Below are 8,295 nucleotides of genomic sequence, written 5' to 3'. Positions count from 1 at the left end.
GTGAAATCGGTCCCTGTTAACACCATCCAGTCCCTTAAGGAGCATAATCCACAGTGGAAGGATATAGGGAATCACACAGGGCAGAAGTGGGTGACACAAATAACCTCACGCAGATTGGAAGGAGAGGCTGAGCATTCCAATGGGACACAGCACAATGCCCTTGGATGTCAACTTCTCTTCCTGAGGCTGAGAGGCCTCCCCAACAAAAGCACCATTGTGTATGTGAGGTAAAACCAGAAGAGTTCTATTGAAAAGAACAAATCACTGGGTAGAAAAGGCTGTGCTGTTTTGTGAGGAAGCCTTTACAGCTCTGGGAAGTTGTAAAAGCTCCTGCAGCACCAGCAATCCCTCTCCCGAGCTCCTGTCTCAGATCCCAGGGAGGAAAGATAACCCTGTATTTCACCTGCATTAAACCCCTGAGCCCTGTCATCGGGTTCCAGCAGAGTAAGGCTGGTTCAAAGAAACCACAAAAGCAATGAAGAGCCCTGGTGACAAAGCGGCATCTCTTCAGGGTCACTGTGCCTTGCTAACACACACAACTGGAAATTCAGTGAGCAGCTTTGGAAGTGGGACTCAGCAAACCTGGGGTTTATGGGGTAATGCTTCATACTGGCAGACAGGGTATTCTTCAAGCAGACACCATGAAAAACCTTGTCCCAAGAACAAGGTCATACCACAGGCTTCAAGTTACTTTAATTCCTTCAAACAGCGGAGTATTTCCCTTTCTATTTTACCAGGTATTGATGCAGTCTTTCTATTTATGACCTTAACATGCTTCTATCTGTGTGAGCAGAGTTCTGCTTTTTGGATGTGGCACTACCACAATCCACAGCAGCCAAATACATCTGAACATCTGAAATCCTAAAATCCCACAAAACCCATGTCTGCATCAACTCCAAGTCACTTAACAAAACACAAGCATTGAGCATCACAAACTGTGGCTATGGGGGCTTTACCTGATCACTGATCATCTCCTATCAGCCCTCCTCAAGAATAAATCATAGAATCCCAGACTGGTTTGGGTTGGAAAGGACCTTAAAGCTCATCCAGCTCCAACCCCTGCCACGGGCAGGGACACCTCACAGCAGACGAGGGTGCTCCAAGCCCCTGTGTCCAACCTGGCCTTGAACACTGCCAGGGATGGGGCAGCCACCCCCCAAATGGGGGTCTCATCCTGACTTGGGGGGAATGTCAAAGTTGGAGGTGATAGGCCTGAGATGGATGCTTTTATAGCAGTCAAATAAAGAGACAAACAAAGCAATGAGTAATACATAGGTGTTCATTTGAATCATTTCACAGACTCCACACACAGTTCTCCATGGATTATCTAACTCCACATAATGAAAAATGAGTCCAATGGAGAAAAACGCAGTCCAACACTGCAGAAATTCTACTAATGCTGGTGACCAGGAGAGCAAGGGGCTTTTGGGTGTCACCTGGGTTGGTAAAAGCAGGAAAAGGTGTGAGGGATGCACTTCCAGGATGCATGCATGTACTTCGCTTGGCACTGATCGCTAACCAGAAAGAGAACCGAGTTCTAAACCACAACAAATCTGTTCTGCCTTTAAGCCACTCGGTGCAGGTTAAAGTAATCATCATTTTCTGCATCAGTGTCCAGAACATTGTTAGGGCAATGCCTGAGCAGGTTCCGTAACCAGAAATTCCCTGATCCACAGCCTGTCCAAAAGTTTGCATTGTTCCTTGGTTAAACAGTTCCCTGCACTGCTCTCCTCTGAATCACTGCCTGCTCTGTAGGAGAGTTTCTCAGGCTAAAGCAACTTCAGAGCTTTATACCTACGCAGGAATGATTCACTGGTAGGAGTTCAGCTTCTCCTGGGTGGGGAAGAAAAGGAGAACAGCAAGACAATCCAAGCAGTCATCTCTTTGCTGACAGGTTACAAAAAGAAGATCAAAAAAGCAAGGAGGTGTCTGATAAGGACAAGCTGTCCCCAGGCATGCTGTCCTGCTGACAAACAGCAAGCAAAGGGGAAAGGCTTTCTATCATCATCTGACCCCTAAACTAGCAACACATCCTAGAGAGGTTTAATTTCTAGCCCTAGTTTCTGGATAAGCACCAATGCCAAGGTTGCTATGAAGAATTCTGCAAAATGGATGTTTTCAACTCCAGAACGCTGGTGCCAAACCTCTGCTGGTGACGGTACCAGCAGCAGCAAGTGGTGCTCTCCTGCTCCTGTCCTATCCACACGTGCCAATCTTGGAAATCCAGAACTAGTGACTACAAGGAAGTTATGGGATCAAGGCACAGGGTTTAGACCAGAAACAGATCCAAAATTGTTACAAATTAAGGACACTTGGATAAAATAATCAGCCTTTTCTACCTTTACTGTCCCACCAAGAAAGTGGGGATATGATACATCTGAACCATTCACAGCTTGTGTCTCCATGTGAGGCGTACAAGAAGTGTCACAGAAGTAAATCCAGGTGAATTCAGAAGTGAATTCAGATAAAGCAGCATTCCTACAGGCCAGGTTTAAATGGTTGCTGTAGTCAGAGACAACAGTTACCAACTGAAAGGCAAACAGAACTCAACACAAATCCTGACGTTTATCCATATTACTTTCCACCTTGGATTTAACCATTATAATCCAAGAAACAGAGGCTTTCCTAGAAGAACCAGGGGCTGATTTTCCTCAGGTCTGGACCAGCAACAAGTTCTCCGTCTCCATAGTGAGACTGGCTGCAAAAAATCCTCATCTGAAGTTGGATTCCTTGTGAAGCTTTGCTGGCATGACTCTGTCTATTAGAAGTGAGAAGAAATCTCACACCCTTGGCTGACATAACTACACTGGCCAAAGACTTTATATGGTGGGAAGGGAGGGAAGGAAAAGGAATATTGATGCCAGGTAGTTTATTGTGGGTTTGGGCAACTGCCATAGTCTGTACCTCCCCGACGAACATCCATCATCAAACCATGCTGCTGTTATACCACCAAGCTTTTATAGTAGAAGTGAGGCCTGAGATTCCCCTGGCTCTGATAAAAACTATTAAATAACAATTACTTCATTAAAAGCAGGGCAAAAACTGCTCAGCCTAATGCCCAGACTGAAAATGCACTTTGGGATATACTTGTTCATGAAGACATGTGCCAGCATCGGCTGGTTCAAGGTACTTGCACAGCTCTTGTTGGCCACAATATGTCCTTCCTGCGTTAGGTCAGGAATGTACCTACAGAGGCTGACAAGAAACCTGGAGACAGACTTTGGACAAGGGCCTATAGGGACAGGACAACCTGCCAGAGGGGAGACTGAGATGAGCTCTTAGGCAGAAGCTCTTCCCTGTGAGGGTGCTGAGGTGCTGGCACAGGGTGCCCAGAGAAGCTGTGGCTGCCCCATCCCTGGCAGTGTTCAAGGCCAGGTTGGACACAGGGGCTTGGAGCAACCTGCTCTAGTGGAAGGTGTCCCTGCCCGTGGCAGGGGGTTGGAGCTGGATGAGCTTTAATGTCCCTTCCAACCCAACCCACTCCATGATACTCTAAAAAGAGCACTGGCTCCCGACTCCTAGGCTTTGAATCATGGCAAACAAACAGGAGAAGCCTTTTAATAAATGAAGCTTTCCTGTGTCCCCCAAAGCATCTTGTGCTTGCATTTTCCTCCCCTTTTCAGTAAGAAAAATCCCATGAAACAAAGGCTCCAAGAACGAAACACATTTCAAGACTTGCACATTTATGGTGCAAGGTAAGTGCTTGCTCGGTGCCCATCCAGCATATGGTCCTGTATTTTGAACAGGATAATGGCACCTTCCCATAGGACACTTTGCCAAGGGAAACCAAACCCATGCTAAACAAACACAGAACACCTGCTTTATCTCCTGTTGCTATCACTAATATGTTAGATTTGAACTTGACAACAGAGTTCTTTCTAATACAGGGTTAGTAAACTTTGACTTTGAAAGAAAATCTTGGAGGGTGTGTGCTGCCCCAGCACATGGCCAGCTTTATTGCTCTTATTCTTCTGTGTGTCTTTTACTATTAGCAATGATTTGACAGACCACAGAACCCAGCTGTGTGCGGAGAGCGTGGTGCTAAGGTCAGGAATGTGAACACGTGTGGCTGCACAGTTGAAAAGACAACCAACCAACCTGTGATATCCAGTCACAACATCAAAGCTGGGAAAAGGCATGGGGATGAAATAGAAAAAGCTACAGGTAGGTATTACAAACCAAAAGCCAAATCCCTCTTCTCTGAAGAGAGACTTGCTGCAAGTCAAGCTATCATTTCTCCAGGCTATTAGGCCCTCAGGACCCATCCTCTAAAATTAAACAGAGGGAGAAAGAGCAGCAACAGACTCTTTTGAAGAAGAGGAATCAGGAGATGACAGGCCAGGTTTGGTTTGCCACGTATTTCCCCATGCTCCTCATGCTGCAGACACTCGGAAGTACATTTAACTGTGAGAGTGGACTGAGTTCAACTGGTTCCTCACACAGCATCTTCTCAAAACCTCAGTAAATATCCATCGCTTCACACTTTGAGAGACAAGCTCTGTGGATCCACATCTTCCTGAAGAGAAGTTACATGAAGCCAAGAACTGAGTCACATCTCCCAGCTCTCTGTCATGTTCCTTAGCAACAAGACATTTTCCTCCCTTCCTCCTGCCACAGCAGATTCTATTTTGGAAGCTTATTTATACAGCCCTAAAATCCCAACCAGAATCTGGAACCACGCACCACCAAGCACCATCCTTCAGTCCTTGAACAGGAGGCCAGGTTTGAAGAAGGACCAACTAACACCACATCAACAATTGCACTCATCTCTGCACCAGACTCCCTCACTGGTCAGAAAGATTTTCAGAAAGAGATGTAAAAATAACCTTCATAAATGTGTGCTTCCTGATTTACTCTATAGAGAAAGAAAAGGAAAAATGCTCTTCGATGCTGCAGCACTTACCTCATGCCAGGCTGACATCAGTTAAAGCTGGCCTTTGTGTTAGAAGTAGTCATGAAATAGGTTAAAGGTGATTGATTTAAGTATCATTAGATAAAAACCATTAAAATTAACTATGATAGCAAGAAGCAGTGCAGATTTCCAGCTATCACCATGCACATGGAGAGTAAAGCAATAAGTGATGGTGTTGTTCTTACAAAGTCTAGTAACAAAGAAGTCACGTTCCTCCTTGCATCTGCCCAGGGGAGCCATGCTTTGGGCAGCATCACACAAGGAGCTCAGGGAAGTGAGGAAATGATAATAGATGGGGCAAAGTTAAGGAAATAAGTTATCAGAGGCCAAAACTGGAATAGAGAGTAGAGATTAGAGTATGCAGCACACATGGCAGGAGCATCAGCAGCTCAGGTGACACAAAGGTCATAAAGCCAGCAGCAGGACTGGGAGACAAGGGAGCAAACTGGGAAATGCAGAGCTAGGAGAAAATGGGCAAGACACTTGGAATGTCTTTCTTTTTCATTCTCACTGTGTTTTGCTAAACCTGTATGTGTAAAGAGAATATGATACTGCAACCTGAATGTATCTCTAACACACAGTTCATATAGTTTGAGAAGAAGCCCCATTTTAGAACAACCCAAAGGTGATGCACTGCATCTCATGAAAGGTGGTAGTGGTTAGCAGACTTGTTATTTTGAACCTCAAGCAGTGCAGCAGCATTAAGGACAACCAGGTAAGCACCAACAACCAAGTGTCAAGATCAACCACGTAATTGTGTATTAGATACTCTACAGATAATTGTAAATAAGGAAAAGAGGAGAGAAAAACCAAGAGCCAGGTTGCCACCTAACCCATTAGGTGACTGCCAGAAGTTTCTCCACCTCAACAGTTGCCAGTAATGAAAACACCACACGTTCTCTGTTGGTGATTACTTGAGCTGCTGGATATGATTCTATGACTCTGTTTTTACAGACGGGAGTTTCCTACTGTCTGACCCCAACCTCCTTTTCAAACAATCCACACCAAACATTTATTGTCCTGCTTACAGTGGCCATGGCTTTAAAGAAGTCAGAAATTTGAAAATAAACTGCTTTTTTTGCCCTGCCTTATTCAAACCATGTTGCATGCAGCATCCTTCCTTGCTCAAAAGGCTTTACAACAGCCTGAACGATGCTGCTGAGCCTCACCCACACCATTTCCACTTCTGCTACCAACAGCAGCAGTACTGCAGGAGAGTTTCCAAAAGCTTGACAGTAACCCAAGCCAACCCTGACTGACACTGAATGCTTTGGACACATGCACGCAGCCTGGAGCCTTCACTAGTCACTCAAATACAAGGCTTCAGCCCCATCCTGACATCAGCTGAACCAGGATAACCAGAGTGACTGCGGCAGTCCAGTTACTCCAGTTTTGCACGGCAGCACGCTCCAGCTTGGGTGGTGGGAGGAGGCGAGTGATGAGAAGAGATCTGACATGGATCAACAAACAAAACAAGCTGAATAACGAGGAGTTTGGCAGATGGAGCCCAATCCTGGAGCGAGAGGGTGTTTGCTCTTACGCAAGGCCCCGGAAAGCCACTTTTCATCCCACCAGGAAGGGAGATGAGCAATCCAGCTGGAATAAGGAGGAGGCTCGGGTCAAAGCACGCTACTTCCCTTCTCTTAAGACACACAGTGCAGCCATTACCTCAGTACAGGCTCCTGTGAAGTATGTGGTACTCCCAGTAGGACAAGTAGCGCTGCTACTGCTCTCCCAATCCCTTCACTCACAGATGATGCTGATCTCCATTTTCAGTAGCCAGAGGGCATCTGTTTACAGCCCAGACCAGTTAATTTCAAATCACAGTGACCTCCTCTTCCAAGACTGGTATCGTTCTGGTTCTTTTTATTCACAACCCTGACTTTCTGAATCATTTATACTTTAGCTATTAACACCTGCATGAGACAATTCTGCCTTTGGAAGCAAAATTTCCATGCACCTGGAGTGGAAACTATTGAAGACAACAGGCATCAGCCTCATCCACATTAGTCACCTTACGCAGCACCAGCAGTAATCAGTAGCTTTAAAGAGGATGAAAATGGCATCTTCCCATACGTCCTCCTTATGCAGCTGAAGAAGTGTACAAAAGCTTTATGGGAAAAAAAAAAATTGGGCCCAATCTGTTTGGGGATTTGAGGCAACTGAAATCTGCTTCCTAAGTCTTAGAAATGCAGATATTGCATTGCTTTGTCTGCTTTATTCTTTTCCTTTATCTTACCAGCCAGAGCTTTGATTTCAAATCAGGCTCTTTTATCATTCCTGTGTGGTGCCCAGAACAAAGGAGGTCAGGGAAGAGTGGAAAGGGGAGGCCTCCTGCCTTCTCTGTCATAAAGAATAAGATCCTGCAGGGCATTTAGTCTTTAAAATGGACTGTAGCTTCTAGGAGGTTTTGTGAACAAATAGGAACAGACAAGGCATGGCTACTTGCAAAATGTCTACTATGATCACAGTAACTACTCTCCCTGGGAATGTTATTTTCCAGAGTATGCATTCGCTGCCCCAGGGCTCCAGCAAACAAAGGATTGGCATTTTTAAACAGGAAGCCCCCTTCTCCTGAACAACAGCATCAGTAATATTAACACTTAGGAATGCATCTTATGTCCTCCAAGTGCCAGTCGGCTGGGGGGAGGAGAAGATAGAGTGATATGCAAAAATCTATTGAAATTTAAATTCCAGCCGTTCCCATCTGTCAGCTGCCTCTTTGGGAGCTGGGGATAAATGTGAGCAGGAATCCCTGATCTCACAGGGACATGCGTGACTGCTGCGCTGGAGGGGGCTGCAAGCTGAAATTCCTTCTCCTCTGGGATTTGGGTGGGAATCCTCACACAAATCATCCCAGACATGAAAGAGGCTCCCTTTAACAGCCCTGGCTTGCTACACACCCATGACCCCAAAGTAAGTCCCATAAAAGAGTTTACAACTATGGCCCCAGTGAGGAGAAAGGTGCAATAGAAACCTGGAGCCAGAGATTAGTAAGAGGGAAACAAGTAAATTAGCATGGGGAGAGGCGGGGGAAAGTACGTGGCGTTTATTTAATCAGCCTTTGGTTGGCAAGAGAAGCCAACCACCAATCCCCGCAACCTGCCCAAGGGCACAGATCCCTTGGGATCTTCTCTCACGATCGGGTCCACAACCAGTGCCGGGCGAGACAGTGCCACTACTGAATGTCGGGTATGTTTTTCATCCGGCTAAAAACATGATCCCGGGCTCCCCCTCCGCAGCAGAAGCACTCGAGAGCCTCCATGCCATTGCCCCCCTATGCAAGAACAGTTCTGCTCCGTGTGCGGGACACATCCATGTCCACCGCTGGGCGCAGCTCAGCGGGTCCCAACGCACCAAACCGCCCCTTCCCCCCCGACATC

The sequence above is a fragment of the Nestor notabilis genome, unplaced genomic scaffold (assembly GCF_000696875.1).
Source record: "Nestor notabilis isolate BGI_N333 unplaced genomic scaffold, ASM69687v1 scaffold541, whole genome shotgun sequence".
Taxonomy (NCBI): Eukaryota; Metazoa; Chordata; class Aves; order Psittaciformes; family Psittacidae; genus Nestor; species Nestor notabilis.
The sequence above is the reverse complement of the archived record's forward strand: the minus strand, read 5'-3'. Positions refer to the sequence as shown.